Source organism: Pseudorca crassidens, chromosome 20 (assembly GCF_039906515.1).
Source record: "Pseudorca crassidens isolate mPseCra1 chromosome 20, mPseCra1.hap1, whole genome shotgun sequence".
Taxonomy (NCBI): domain Eukaryota; kingdom Metazoa; phylum Chordata; class Mammalia; order Artiodactyla; family Delphinidae; genus Pseudorca; species Pseudorca crassidens.
Genome location: NC_090315.1, coordinates 11,079,523 through 11,095,718, shown reverse-complemented (window position 1 = coordinate 11,095,718; position 16,196 = coordinate 11,079,523). Strand labels below are relative to the sequence as shown.

Below are 16,196 nucleotides of genomic sequence, written 5' to 3'. Positions count from 1 at the left end.
TTTCACCCCCAACTGGTCAACACCTACTGGGTGTACTGCAATGCGGTCCTGAGTTAGCGCACACCCCACAAGGTAAGGGCTCAGTCCCACGAGACTGCCCACACTCCAGACATCAGCCACAAGTGGGCTTCCCAGGCCATGTTCACTTCTGACTCACTGGCTGCAGATTCAGGGCTCCCACAGTTCTCTCAGATTCAATAACTGGCTAGAATGGCTCACTGAACCCCCTGAAAATGTTATACTTACAATTACAGTTTTATTATAAAAGATGTACAGAGGGTGAGGTCTAGGAGGGAACACAGAGCTTTCTTTGCTCTCTCCCTGTATCAGAACAGCAATCAGAACAGGACTCAGGCTGCCACCCAGGAAGCGCTCAGTTTCATCAAGAGTGATGAAATCTTGGCCAAGTGACTGAACTCAATTTCCAGAGCTCCCAATATAGCTAGTTTAAAATCACAACCTGGGACTTCCCTGGTGGTCCAGTGGCCAGGGTTCTGCACTCCCAATACAGGGGGGCCCGGGTTCGATCCCTGGTCGGGGAACTAGATCCCGTATGTATGCTGCAACTAAGAAGTCCACATGCTGCAACTAAAAACCCCCCACACCGCAACTAATATTTATTTATTTAAATCAAATCAAATCAAACCACAACCCTCTGGGGGCAGGGGGCAGAGATAAATTAGGAGTTTGGGATTCACACATACACACTAATATATATAAAATAGGTAAGCAACAAGGACCTACTGTATAGCACAGGGAACTCTACTCAATATCTTGTAATAACCTATAATGGAAAAGAATCTGAAAATATATATATATATATATATATATATAACTGAATCACTTTGCTGTACACCTGAAACTAACACAACATTGTAAATTAACAATACTTCAATAAAATAAAAACAAAATCACAACCCTCTACATCTTATATCTATACCTTATGTCTAGGTCTTTCTGGTGACTGGCTCGGTCTGAGTCATGCCATTAGCATAACAAAGATACACCCATCCTTTAGGAATTTATGAATGACTTTGAAGGGTTGTGTTAGGAATTGTGGTAACGCTTACATATATTCTTTATTACCAAGTGAGTTACTTGCATCTGGAGCTCATTGGTGATTGACTTTGCAGGACAGAGGGCAGAAGACAGAAGCTGTCTTCCCCAGGTGCTGCTGGCCTCCGTAACATGTGCCAACCAGGGGCCTCCAGACGCAGGCCAGGGCCCATGACCAGTGTCAGCGGTGGATCCGGACTCCTTATCTTCTCAGGTACAGGCCTGTCCCCACCACCCTCCTCCTCCGGCCTAGCTCCCCGACCCCCACGTCTCTCTCCCCTGCAGCTCTCTTCCTCATGCTGTTCCCATTCCTGCACGGATGGCCCCATCTCTCTAACGGTGACCACGGGTGCGGGGAACAGGGAAGTCTGACCCCTCTGGGGTGGCTGGGCAGCAGCGAGGGGCTCAACCTCCACCTCCGTGCTCCGCATCAGCTGAAATGCCAACCTGAGTGTGGAATTCTGACCCACTTCCCACCCCCGGGTCCTGGGGTCGTCTGTGTGGATCTCCCATGCCAGCCCCTTGCGCTGAATACGGGTGCAGGGGGGTAGGGAGTGCTTCCCGGGAGGGAGGAGAAATGGGGCACCTGCTGGGCTGGGAGGGAGAAGGGGCGTGATCGGCCGAGACAAGAGCCAAAGTCCAGAGTCCGGTCCCAGCAATTCCCTGGAGGCCCCTGGAGGTTAGGACTCGGTGCTTTCACTGCTGAGGGTCGGGGTTCGATCCCTGGTTGGGGAATTAAGATCCCGCAAGCCACGCGGCGCGGCCAAAAATAAATAAATAAATAAAGAGGCCCATCTTACCACAGGCCCAGCTGGCGAAGCATTTCTATTATCCCTTATTTCAACCCCACTACCTGACAGCCACTTTCCCTCTGGGTGACACCCCCATGAAGCAGACAATCCCATTTTAGAGATGGGAAAAGTGTGGCTCAGAGGGGTGAAGTTAACTGCCTGAGGGGGAGAACGGAGCTTAAACCCTGACCGGGCGCTACTTGCCTAAGCAACTTCAGTGACATTAGTTGCAGCCCTAGAACCAGGTAAGTGTACTTCTTTGGTTGTGACCGGGGCGCCCAAGGTGAGCGGTTGGTAACCCTGCGCACAAGGGCAGGAGCCCACTGAGGGCTGGAGAGCTCAGCACAGAACCCACGCCCCTGGGCCAGGCAGAAGGCAGATGAGAAGGAGGCAGCCAGAGGAGAGGGGTCACGACTGCTCTGGGGACAGAGGCGGATGGGACGTTGGACATCAGTGCTGGGTAAAGGATGAACGGATGCAGGGAAATGCAAATCAGAACCACAAGGAGATACGACTTCCCACTCACTAGGGAATGGGATAATCAGAGAGTCAGATAACACGGGTTGGCAAGGATGTGGGGAAATGAGAACTCTTATACACTGCTGGTGGAAATGGAAAATGGGGAGGTCAATGTCCGGAATAGGCAAATCTATAGAGACAGTAAGTAGACTGGTGGCTGCCCAGGGCTGAGGGGTGTGGGGAAGTCGGAGGGAATGGGGAGCAAGTGCTAATGGACACGGAGTTTCCTTTTAGGGTGATGGACATGTTCTAAAATTGATTGTGGTGCTGACTGCACAACCCTCAAATACACTAAAACCCACTGAATTGTAGGCTTTAAATGGGTGAATTGTATGATATGTGAATTCTACCTTAATAAAGGTATTTAAGAAAAAAAACAAAAACAAGGGAAAAGGGAATTCCTTGGCGGTCCGGTGGTTAGGACTCCATGCTTTCACTGCCAAGGTCCCGGGTTCAATCCCTGGTCAGGGAACTAACATCCCGCAAGTTGAAAAAAAACAAAATGAACGGATGCGAGGGGGATAAGGGATGGGAGCAGGGCGCAGGCAGAGGCCCTCCGCCCAGGCCCTCCTTCTGAGCCGTGTCTGGCCCCAGGTGAAGAGCTGGTGGTGAGAAAGGAGCCGTGGCGGCTCTGTGGCAGTGTGACGCTGGACCCCAAGCACCGGAAGTGGAGCTGCTGCAGAGCCTTCTACCGTTTCCACCACCTCACGCAGAGGTGCTGCCAACCTGGGGAAGTTCATGGTCATCCCCATGAACCCGGAAAAGTTAGAGGCTGAAGACTGCAGGACATACACCCCAGAAAACTCTAGGTAGGTCCTGGCCCCGCCGGCGTCTTCCCTTTCTGCTCTGGGGGTCACAGAGACCCTTTTCTCTCTCCTTTCTTCCCGGGAGCTCTGCCCTCCGCGGAGGGGCTTGTCTGTTACTGGACAGGGCATCTGTGCCATTAACTTAGCTGCGTTCCAGCTTCCCACTGTGTGACCTCAAACAAGGGTCCTGCCCTCTCTGGGCCCAGTCTCCCTGTCACCAGGTTAAGGTATGCACAAGAACTTCTCATCCACACAGAGGGGGGCTGGGGCTTTCAAAGTCCCTTCCCACAGTTCCAGAAGTGACGTCAGGGGCAGCCCCTCCTGTGTTCTGCCCTCCTCTGAGCCCCTCCCCCGCTCCAGGTCCCAGATGCCCACATGTGTGTGATGGGAAATCTCCTGGGTGTCTCAGAAGAGTGGCCGACTCCAAACGTAGGCAGGCACGGGGGTGGAAAAGAGGCTCAGCTCCTGGTTGTTGGAAGTCACAACCAGGTGGAAATCACTGGAGGGCCACTGCACCGCACTGAGGCCTGCTGCCCCCCTCAAGGGTCCCACAGACACTTCCAAGATCAGGGGAAGCCCTGTCTCTGAAGCTGGGCTGGTGGTGACCCGGGTGTTCAGTTTTCTCTTCTCTGTGTTTTACAGAATAAAGTGAAGACTGGTGATTAGATTTGTGTATGTTCTCATGCGAAGATGTCCCTGATGGAACAAGCCTGGTATTGATGGGCACACACTCTCATCTGGTTTTGATGAAAAGCAAATCGTACTATTAACTGGTTAGAAATGTGGGACTTGCCTCTTTTCCTACTGGCTGATTACATTTTATGAACAGATGTTACAGAACAGGAAAGAACAAGAGCAATCTCCTTTCTAGGAATTGGAACCTCTATGGATCCAAAAGTGAACTTCTCCCAGGAGCATGCGTCCCACCCGCCCCGTGGGAAGCGTGCACTAACTCGCAGTCACGTGCAGTATTCCACGTTGCAGGGAAGCCCATCCACCTGCCGTCCCGGGGGTTGTTGCTATCTGAGTCACACTTGGGAAGGGAGAGAGAAGCCTTGGAGCCAACCCGATGCTTTGAGTGTGACTCACCAAGCCCAGGACCTTAGCTCCCGAACTGCAAGATCACACGAGGTAACTGCACGTGACTGGTTGGTGTTGGGTGTCCTGGTCTCATGCTCCCCTGGAAAGCTGGGGAACGCTGGGGCTGTGATACTTCCCTCTGCTCCCAGACCCCCTCTCTACTCTTGCCTGCCCTTCTCTGCTCCCAGGAAGCTGAGTGCCTATCCTCTGTTTCTGGTGGGCACGACTTTGGGCAGTGCCCTCAAGAGAGGAGGGGACAGGTGGACTTCCCTGGTGGCGCAGTGGTTAAGAATCCGCCTGCCAATGCAGGGAACACGGGTTCGAGCCCTGGTCCAGGAAGATCCCACATGCCGCGGAGCAACTAAGCCTGTGCGCCACAACTACTAAGCCTGTGCTCTAGAGCCCGCGAGCCACAACTACTGAAGCCCGCGAGCCACAACTACTGAAGCCCATGCACCTAGAGCCCGTGCTCCACAAAAAGAGAAGCCACTGCAATGAGAAACCCGCGCACCGCAACGAAGAGTAGCCCCCGCTTGCCGCAACGAGAGAAAGCCCGCTCGCAGCAACAAAGACCCAGCATAGCCAAAAATAAATATATAAAATAAATTAAAAAAAAAAAAAGGCGGGGGGCAAAGGAGAAGGTGGAGGTGGGCATGTCTCCCCTGTCCCCTCCGTGGCTGGGCTGCAGCTCTTACATCTGCCCATCTTGGTGCTAGTCCTGGTGCCTTTCTGACCATCTCTGGGTGGTGTCCAGTCCCTGGGAGCCTTAGCTCCTCCCTGGATCCTTCACCACTCCTGCCCACACTGCTGTCCTGCACGCGCTTCAGTAAACAAAACGAACAAAGCAAACACACAGGAAAAACTCACACAGCTGCTCAGGGCTCTCAGGGGCCCTGAGGTCCTGCACAAATCTGCCATCGCCAGCTCATCTTGCCCCACCCCTGCCCTGCTCCAGCCATTCCGACCGTTCCCTGTGGCCACCGGGTCTTTGCACATGCCGCGCCCTTTACGAGAACGCCCTTCCCTCGGAAACTGCTGCTCATAAATGAGAAGGGCTCATAAATCCACCCTCACCTGGCCAAGGGGGTCTGACACCTTCTCCTCCAAGACTCCTTATTGGTCACTTAAAATACAGATCTAGAGCATTTTATAGAATGATGCCCACTTTGTACGTATGTGTGTATCTACCAATATATATATGATGCCTCACTTTTTTCTCTATACACACGCGTGCGCCTTTAGGATCATGAAACAGAGCTAAAAGTTAACAATGATCATCTCTGGGTAGTGGAATTACAGATGATTTTTTTCATTTCTCAGTGTTCTTGTTTCTCAGTGTTTGCTGCGGTTTCTATAGTGAGCCTGCTGTCTCTTGAACTCTGTAGAAAATATGATATGGAAACGAAGTGATCGGAATGGGATTCCTTTTGACACTGACTCCTTGAACTCCAGGCCATCCAGTGCCCTCAGCTCCCAAGTCAAGAAAGGCCTGGAGCCATACCTTCCTTTCCATGGCCCCAGGCCCTGTATGATCTGGTCACCGGCCCCTCGTCCTGCCCACTCAGCTCCAGGACTAAGCCATGAAATCTTTTTTTTTTTTTTTTTTTGCACATCCCTCCTCACTCACATCTCTGGGCCTTTGCACAAGCTGTCCCCTCTGCACCTGGACTTCACCCCATGTATCTTTTCCTTTGTTGAATGTAATCTGTATCCTTCCACTGCAATAAATTATATATCAGCTTTTCTGAGTCCTACTTAGCAAATCAACGGGTCTGAGGGTGCTTTGGAGGAAGCCCAGCACAAGGAGATTCAAGGATTCAAAGATATGACTCTCGTAAAATCCTTCTCACAGTGCCTGGAGCCTAAGAAATGTGAACTAAAAGAGATTAGTTTCCTCTGTGCCTCAGTTTCCTCCTCTGTAAAATGACGGTTATCATCATCCCGCACTCTTAGGGTGGGGATGCTTATAACTTGAGGCAAAGAAGGTCTTCCCAGACAAGGGAGGAAAAGTAAAAGCCATAAAGTAAAAGACGGAAATCTGGCTTATTAAATTGAAAAACTTGGGGACTTTCCCTGGTGGTCCGGTGGTTGGGAGTCCACCTTCCAACGTTGGGGATGCGGGTTTGATCCTTGGTCGGGGAACTAAGGTCCCACACGCCGCGGGGCAACTAAGCCCGCGCGCCCCAACTACTGGGCCTGCGCGCCTCAACTAGAGAGGCTGCGTGCCGCAAACTATAGAACCCACGCGCCGCAAGTAGAGAGTAGCCCGTGCATCGCCACTAAAGACCCCACATGCCACAACTAAGACCCGACGCAGCCAAAAATAAAAGAATAAATAAAATAAATTTTAAAAATTGAAAAACTTTTGTAAAAGTACAGAAGACCTCACAAAAAAGCATTAAGGATAAGCAAAGTAGGCATTTCTTTTTTTTTTTTTTTGGCCATGCCATGTGGCTTATGGGATTTTTTTTAAAATTTATTTTTAGCTGCATTTGGTCTTCATTGCTGCACACAGGCTTTCTCTAGTTGTGGCGAGCGGGGGCTGCTCTTTGTTGTGGCGCACAGGCTTCTCATTGCGGTGGCTTCTCTTGTTGCAGAGCACAGGCTCTAGGCGTGCAGGTTTCAGTAGTTGTGGCACGCGGGCTCAGTAGTTGTGGCTCACGGGCTCTAGAGTGAAGACTCAGTAGTTGTGGCGCACAGGCTTAGTTGCTCCGCGGCATGTGGGATCTTCCTGGACCAGGGCTCGAACCCGTGTCGTCTGCATTGACTGGCGGATTCTTAACCACTGCGCCACCAGGGAAACCCAGTTTATGGGATTTTAGTTCCCTGACCAGGGATCGAACCCAGGCCCTCAGCAGTGAGAGCACGGAGTCCTAAGCACTGGACCACCAGGGAATTCCCCAAAGCAGGCATCTCTCACAGAATTCAAAGGTCCAATAAACAGCTGAAAATATGCTGAGCCCACTAGGGATCATCTGGGAAGCACAGACCACACCCTCCATGCCAGCCTTCTCACCCCAAGGCTCTAACGAGAGGTTTACCAAGAGTATCCCCATCTCAAAAGAAGGGGTAGTATGCAAATTCTGTGAAGTGCACCAACAAATCACTAGAGAAGGACGATGGAATAGCCTAGAAAAAGTGGATGCGGTATATTAAATGGTGGTTCCCAATCCCCGGATCTCGTGAATCTTACTTTATGTGGCAAAAAGGACTTTACAGATGTGATGGAGTTAAGGACCTTGAGATGCGGAATGTTCCTGGAGTATCTAGGTGGGCCCCAAATGCAACCCAAAGTGTCCTGATGAAAGGGCGGCAGGGGGAGATCTGATCACTGTAACAGGTTGAAGGGATGAACACACCCAAATCCCTAAAACAGGTGAATGTTGCCTTATTTGGCAAAAGGGTCTTTGCAGATGTGATTAATGTTAAGGATAGTGAGATGAGATCATCCTGGATTACCCCGCTGGGCCCTAAATCCAGTGACAAGTGTCCTTATATGAGAGAGAAGAGGAAAAGATACAGGCATATAGAGGAGAAGGCCACGGGAAGATGGAGGGAGAGACTGGATTGATGCAGCCACAAGCCAAGGAAAGCCTGGAGCCACCAGGAGCTGGAAGAGGCAGGGAACAGATTCTCCCCTCAAACCTTTGGAGGCAGCACAGCCCTGCCAACATCTTGATTTCAGCCCAGGGATACTGATTTCAGTTTTCTGGCCTCAGGAACTGTAAGAGAATAATTGTATATTGTTTTAAGCCACCAGGTTTGGGGTAATTTGTTACAGCAGTCACAGGAAGCTAATATGATGGACAAAAGACTTGAACAGATCTAATTTTTATCGAATAATTGTATTAACAGATGCAATTATTATCTTCTCCAAAGAAGATGATGAGAATGGCCAATAAGAGCAGATAAAGATGCTCACCATCATTACTCATCAGAGAAAGACAAATTAAAACCACAATCAGATACCACTACATACTTACCAGGATGGTTAAATTAAAAAGAAAGAGAGAGAAAATAAAAGACTGTCGACATGGAACATTGTGAAGAGCAGGAGAATTTATTATGGTAAAGTCACTCTTTTTTTTTTTTAGCTGCACCACATGGGTTGTGGGAATCTTAGTTCCCCAAGCAGGGATTGAGCCCAGTGCCACAGCAGTGAAAGCACCGAGTCTTAACGACTGGACCACCAGGGAACTCCCCTACAGTCACTTATTTAAATATTTTATTTTATTTTATTTATCTGTTTGTGCCGGGTCTTAGTTGTGGCACGTGGGCTCCTTAGTTGTGGCATGTGAACTCTTAGTTGCGTCATGTGTGTGGGATCTAGTTCCCTGACCAGGGATTGGATCTGGGCCCTCCCCTGCATTGGGAGCACAGAGTCTTAACCACTGCGCCACCAGGGAAGTCCCACTTTTTTTTTTTTAATTGGCATTTTCTCCTAAGTGTAAACAAAGGCTCGCCCTGTGACCCAGAGATCCCCCTCCTAGATATTCCCTAGGGAAACGAGCGTGATGCCCACCAAAGCCTGGTGCCAAAGTGGCCCTAGCGGCCTCACTCAGAACAAGCAGGAGCCTGGAGACGATTTGCGTGCCCGTCAGTCAGTTGGCTGGTAAACAAAGTGTGTTCTAGTTGACAATGGAATACTACACAGCACCAAAAAAGGACAAACGATTGCTACACAGAACAACACAGATGCATCTCCCAGATACTACGTTGAAGAAGCCAGATCCAGAGAAGAACATTCCCTGTGAGTCCATGGATATGAAGTTCAGGAACAGGCAAATCTAATCTATGGTGACAGATTTCAGCACAGTGGTTACAGCTGGGACGGGGAGGGGGTGCTGCCTGGGAAGTAGCAGGAGGGGGCCTTCTGGGGACCTGGAATGTCCTCTGTCTCCATCTGGGTGCTGGTTCCCAATGGATCCCCATTTATAAGCATTCATTGAGCCCTCCCTATACCAGTGCACACGTTACTGTGTGTTTGTTTTATTCCAACTAAAAAAAAAATCAGACGAAAAGGGAAACATGCAGTGAGAAAATTGACCCAAGGATAGAAACAGAACTTCTACAATCTGGAAAAAATAAACTGCTCAACAAAGTGTGGGCTAGTTGGCACTTCCCTGGTGGCGCAGTGGTTAAGAATCCGCCTGCCAACGCAGGGGACATGGGTTCGAGCTCTGGTCCGGGAAGATCCCACACGCCACGGAGCAACTAAGTGCGTGCGCCACAACTACTGAGCCTGCACTCTAGAGTCTGCGAGCCACAACTACTGAGCCCGTGTGCCACAACTACTGAAGGCTGTGCGCCTAGAGCCCGTGCTCCGCAACAAGAGAAGCCACTGCAATGAGAAGCCCGCGCACCGCAACGAAGAGCAGCCCCCGCTCGCCGCAACTAGAGAAAGCCTGTGTGCAGCAACGAAGATCCAATGCAGCCAGAAGTAAAAATTAAAAAAATATATATATGAAAGAATAAAAAACATTAAAAAAAATGTGAGCTAGTAAACAAAGGTCTGACTGGTCTTTTGATATAGACTGCTAAACGTGCTGTCAAAATACCCATGTCCAGAGTTGAGGAATAATTTTCTCTCCCAGGCAACATAGGGGAAAGCCATGAGAAGTCTCTGGAAAATCCAGGCCCTCCACACCTCCAGCAAAGTGGAGTAGGCTTGCTCTTTCCTTCTTTCTTTCTTTCTTTCGGCCACACCGCTCGGTATGCAGGACCCCAGTTCCCTGACCAGGGATTGAACCCAGGTCACAGCAGTGAAAGCGCTGAATCCTAACCACTAGACCACCAGGGAACTCCTAGGCTTGTCCTTTCTTTAACTGAAAGGCCAGAGCTACTCGGGATGAGCCATCAGATTGTGGGAGCAGATTAGTTTCCTGTGGCTACTATGACACACTACTAATGAACTGGACGGCTTAAAACAACAGAAATTTATTCTCTCACAGTTCTGAGGGACAGAAGTTCAAAATCAGCATCACTGAGGCAAAATCAGGTGTCAGCCCGGCTGCGCTCCCTCCCAAAGCCTGAGGGGAGAATCTCTTCCTTTTTTGTTTGTTCTGATCACACTCTGAGTCATGCTTGTTCAATGTCCTCGCGACCTATCACCTGTTCATCAAGTCTTTGCATCTCTGTTTAAGTAAATGAGGAAACTGGGGTTCAGAGAATAACTTTCTCTGGGCCACACGGGAAAAGGGCCAGGACTGTTTTCTCTTGCCTCATAGCGCAATGTTCATGTTACTACTGCCACACCATGCTTTTTTTTTTTTTTTTTTGGGTTCGCGGGCCTCTCACTGTTGTGGCCTCTCGCGTTGCGGAGCACAGGCTCAGTGGCCATGGCTCACGGGCCTAACCGCTCCGCGGCATGTGGGATCCTCCTGGACTGGGGCACGAACCCGTGTCCCCTGCATCGGCAGGCGGACTCTCAACCACTGCGCCACCAGGGAAGCCCCCACACCATGCTTTGAGATCAGCCCTGCAGATGCTAATTATAAAACAGCCCAGTGTTGGGACTTCCCTGGTGGTCCAGTGGTTAAGACTTCGCGCTCCCAATGCGGGGTTCCCGGGTTCGATCCCTGGTCAGGGAACTAGATCCCGCGTGAATGCCGCAACCTGAAGATCCCGCGTGCCACAACTAAGACTCGGCGCAGCCAAATAAATAAATATTAAAATAGCCCAGTGTTAATAAATAGTAAAACCCCGACTGTTTTTTAAAACTTTATGTTGAATATATCGACTTTATATATTTTCAGCTCAAAGACCACGACACCTGTTCATGGAAGATCAAACCAAAAACGTTCTTCTGTATGATACTTGATAAATACAAAAAGGTTTTTCAGGTGCATTGTCGACCTTATGAAAATTATGATAATTAAGTTTTTTAACTGGTTCAGTAAGAGCCTTTCAATTTTATTTATTTATTTTTATTGGCCACGCCCCGCAGCTTGCAGGATCTTAGTTGCCCGACCAGGGATCGAACCCGTGGCCCCTGCAGTGGAAGCGCAGAGTCCTAACCGCTGGGCCACCAGGGAATTCCCTATAATCAAATTTTTATTCTACGTTAGAGAGATGCTGAATTTAAGTAGAAAGCGTTTATATAATACATATTTTGTGACATGTATAGGAGAATACTCAGCTAGATGAGGGTAAGTTTTCAGCAGACTTGTAGACTCAGCTGCCCAAAATATCTGAGTAGTACAGCAGTGAAGAAAACAGACTAAGTCACAAAGAGTGTTGGTTAATTCGCAGATACTAATTTACTGGCTGCAAATTGGGTTGTAACTTAATGCCTTTTAGCCAATGCCTCAAAATAAGTAAAAATAAGCTTCTAAATATTTCAAAAGTTTCTTGAGAGGGATATTTTGCAGGGGATCTTCTGTTCCCCAAAAAGTGACAGCAATCCTAAATATCTTCTCCCTAGAGATTCAGAGCCCATCTGCTTTTCTTTTTTTTTCTTTTTGCGGTACGCGGGCCTCTCACTGTTGTGGCCTCTCCCGTTGCGGAGCACAGGCTCCGGATGTGCAGGCTCAGCGGCCATGACTCACGGGCCTAGCTGCTCCGCGGCATGTGGGATCTTCCCGGACCGGGGCACGAACCTGTGTCCCCTGCATCGGCAGGCGGACTCTCAACCACTGCGCCACCTGGGAAGCCCCTCAATACCTTTAACTCAATCACATCTGCAAAAATTTTTATCCGATAAGGTCACATTCACAGGTTCCAGGGATTGGGACCTAGGCTCCTTAGGGGGCCACCATTCAGTTCACACTATAGGATGGGAGGGCCTGGAGGCTATCTGGCTGGGATTTGGCCAGGTATCTTTTGACACTCATGGATTCACTGACTCAGCAAATGCAGGAGTGTCAGTAAGCGACAGACAGAGGTGCAGAGGGTTCATACCATGCCAAACTATGGAGAGAGTATAGAGATCAGTGTTGCCAGGGACTCAGGGTCGGGGAGGGAGCAATGAACAGGTGGATTTTTAGGGCAGCAAAACCATTCTGTGTGACATTATAATGGTGGATACACGTCATTATACATTTGTCCAAACCCACGGAATATACAACACCAAGAGTGAACCTTAAACTACTGACTTTAGTAATATATCAATATTTGCTTCTCTGTATAACTGATTCACTTTGTTATAAAGCAGAAACTAATACACCATTGTAAAGCAATTATACCCCAATAAAGATGTTAAAAATATACATATATTTGCTTCTCAATTGTAACAAATGTACACACTAACGCAAGATGTTAGTAATAGGGGCAACTACGTGCGCCTATGGGGGGAGGGGATCTGTGGGAATTCTCTGTACTTTCTGCTCCATTTTTCTCTAAGTCTAAAACTGCTCAAAAAGTAAAGTCCATTAACCTTCAAAAATGCATATCAAGGAGCAAAGGCACAGGAATAACTCAGATAAGTTTGAAAATAACAACGAGACTGGCAGGTTGCCTTGAAGAGACCAAAAACTATTTTCAAGATCTTGGCATTCAAAAGACCTGGTGTTGGTGCAGGACGGACAAACGGTTGACAGAACAGGATTGAGAAAAAGGTACTTGTGACCGGGGAACACAGCGAACGCGGCTGTCCAGTCCCAGGTGAGGAGGGAAAGGATGGGCCATTCCATGCACTTCGAGATGTCAGCCAGCCATACATTCAGAAACTGAAGGACGCAGATCCCAACGTTATACTCATTAGGAACCAAAACACAATGCAACACAAGCTCAGTGAATGACAAGCACAAAGAGAACGTCGATACAAATATTAGAAGAAGGGAGAGTTGGAGATACAAATTCTTGGGGTTGAGAAGGCCTTCTCAAATAAAGACAGAAAAAACAAGTGCCTGAAAGAAAAAAGACTCATAGATTCAGTTACTTAAAAATGAAAAAACTTTCAGTAGGACAAAACACACCAGAAACGAACATTAATTTCAGACAATGAAAACGGGCATTTTTCAAAAGCAGAACAAACGTCCAATAAATGGCCGAAAAGACGCTCAGCTCAGGTAAAACAAGAAAATGCAGCTCAGGTAAAACAAGGTAAATGCAAATTAAAAGAATAATGAAATTCTACTGTGCACTGTTTGGGCTGAAGAATTTTTAAGTGTGATAACTGCAAGTGTTGACAGCTCCTCTGACACTTCGCAGAGCTTTTAGGGGGCATTTTTATATTAACTATAAATGTTTGTAACCTACGCTGTTCTTTAGCACTTGGCATCTCCCTGAGGAAACGTTCATGCTGGCCAGAGAGGCGTGTGCAGATCGCTCACGAGAGGGAAGAGGGGGACAGCGTCCATGCCCACAAAGGTGGCATGGCCAGATCACTCCCAAAAGGGTTCTGCCAACATTGCCCCCAAACCAGAGACAGGATTCCTTTCAGGGAGGGGACTTTGGTTTCCCTGGAATGGCTGAACTCTAGGAAGAGACTATCAAAATATAATAAGTATCAAGGCACAAGGATGTGGCCTCCGAGTGAGGCAGGCATCTTGGACGTGACGGACCCCGCGGTACCCCCGCCCCCAGGTCCATATCAGCCCTTACTAGGTGGAGGCGCCTCTGGGAAGCCTGGTCTGGGTGCTGCCGTTCCAGGGGTGAGGGGAGCCCTAAGACTGGAGTCCCAAGCCCGAGCCCACCACCTCCAGTTGCCTCCTTCCTCCAGCACGTCCCAAATGGACTCCAGTAGCATGCCCTGCTGGAGGCACCTGTGAGATAAAGAATGTCAGTTTCACAGCGCGAGGAGAGAGACCAGGACTGTCTTTCCAGCCCTCGCTGGCTGCCATTCAGAACAAATAACCAGAGCCTGCCAGAGGGCTCCCAAATCTGAGGCGACCAGGGGCAAGGCAAGGGCAAGGCTATCCATGTCTCCTCACACTGCTTCTGCTGCAGCCTCACCATCTCAGCACCAGTATGTCCCTTGTCCATACACAGAGCAAAAACCTTGAAGCCATCAATGACTCCCCACCTCCCATCACTCAGTAAATCCTGTCTGCTCCACCTCTGATATATTAATATGCCCAGAATCCCACTTCTGTCTACCTCCACTGTCTCCACCTGGTCCAGCCACCATCGCCTCCCGCTTGGACAATCAGAGCTGCCTCTTCGCTGGGCTGGCGGCTTCCACCTTTGCCCACAATAGTGCGTCTGGGGATCCTGTTAAAACTAAGCCAGTTCACATCCCTCTTCTGCTCAGAGCACCTCCCGTGGCTCCTGCTTACCCCACAGGAAACGCCAAAGTCTTCGCCGTAGCCCAAGGCAGCCCGCTTTACGTAGGTTTGTATAATCCATACATGTGTGTATGCTTTTCTTTATGAAAGAGAATAAAAGTGAATAGAAAGTAACAGAGTGCGTTGCACACGGTAAGGGCGATTATTGTTTAGCGAAACTTCTGTTCTAACAAGATATGTAATATATGATATATATTATCCTGTGTTATATAATACAATAGATTTTATATGGTTAGGATACATATTAGGTATATATGATCATATCTATATACAGCTGTAGTTTTTCTTCATGAAATGCAATACAACAGGAAATATCAAACTGCACTGCACATATTAAAGGTAGTTTTTAGCGAAATTTTCCTTCCAATGGTAAATATATACACACACAACACACACAACATGGAATATATAACGTCATGTGACATATTACACAAAAAAGATTTTTATATTCCATTCTATGTGGCATCATATTCCATTATGTCACATAATGCATGAATTACACAGCGCTTATCCTACGTATATAGGGTGAATTGCGAATTATTATATAAATATGAACATGGTGGACTATATTAACCATGCGTCTCATTGTGCCTTGCTGCCGTAGACTGAGGGGGAGACTCTGAGATCTTTGAACAGCGGGGTTATCGCGGCGTCTCCAGGGAGTAGCTCCCGTGGGTGGGGAGTGACGGAAGCGGGAGCGGACAGGGAGGCCCAAGAGGACACCCGATGGGGTATCGGAGCTGGTAAGACCCTCCAGAGCTGTGCCAACTGAGGCAAAAGGGGGCCAGCCTTTGTGCTCCTGAGTCCCTCGCCCATCCTCCTCCCCTTGCTTATTCTGTTCTCCGGCCTGTAAACTCTTTACGGAAAGGCCTTGACAGTAAATATTTGCATCTTTGAAGGCCACGTGGTATTTATCGCAAATGACTCAAATCTGTCATTGCCGTGCAAAAGCAACCATAAAAAATATACATAAACACACGGGTGTGGCTATGTCCCAATAAATCTTTGTTCCCAAAGACAGGCAGCGCCAGGCCCTTGGTCCGCTAGCCCGGGCTCAATGCTGATAGCAGATCCTCCCGCTGTTCCAGGGAAAGGCTGATCCCCACACCTGCCTCAGGGCCTCTGTAGATACTAACAACACTCTCTGGCAGCTCCTCTCATGTCACCTCCTCCCTGAGCACCTGATCGAAATCAGCCATCCCTATTACTCCCGAACTCTTTCTTCTCAGCCCTCATCACCCCGACGCTGGATCATTTTTCTTTATTGTCTGCTTCCCTACACTAGATGTTGGCTCGTGGTGGCGGTGACCTTGCCTCGCTCCTGGCTGACTCCCAGCTACTAGAATGGGGCCAGGCACACAGCAGGTGCTCAGTCAACGTTTGTCTAGCGAGCGGGTGGATTCTCCTCTGGACATGCTTCTCCTCTCCCTCCGTCTGCTGGGGCTGGGGGACCCCGGCCTGCAGTCACAGCACCAGTGGCCAGCTCAGAGATGACCATATGGGCCAATGGATCAGACGGGGCTTTACAGAATCCATCTTCTCCTGGGGTGGCTCTCCCCAGGCAAGGGCCTTCCCAACAGGGAAACCAGTACAGGGGACAATGGGGCCTGACAAGGGACAGGAGAAGCAGAGCCCTTGGGACATCCTATGAGGCTTTTCAGAGCCAGTGTTTAAGTAAGCGTTTCTGTTTTTAATGCCCTAAAGCACTGAGTCCCTCA

The 16,196-nt window shown here is 49.0% G+C and overlaps 1 protein-coding gene and 1 long non-coding RNA gene across 2 annotated transcripts in view; one reads left to right on the top strand and one right to left on the bottom strand.

Moving 5' to 3' along the window:
* Positions 1-16,196, bottom strand: part of OPA3 (outer mitochondrial membrane lipid metabolism regulator OPA3) — a 67,202-nt gene that overhangs the window by 12,622 nt on the left and 38,384 nt on the right. The gene's annotated exons all lie outside the window — the stretch shown is intronic.
* LOC137214712 (uncharacterized) lies at positions 1,084-5,985 on the top strand. Its single transcript, XR_010939010.1, has 3 exons — positions 1,084-1,270; positions 2,961-3,175; positions 3,815-5,985. It is a non-coding gene; the product is annotated as an uncharacterized lncRNA (long non-coding RNA).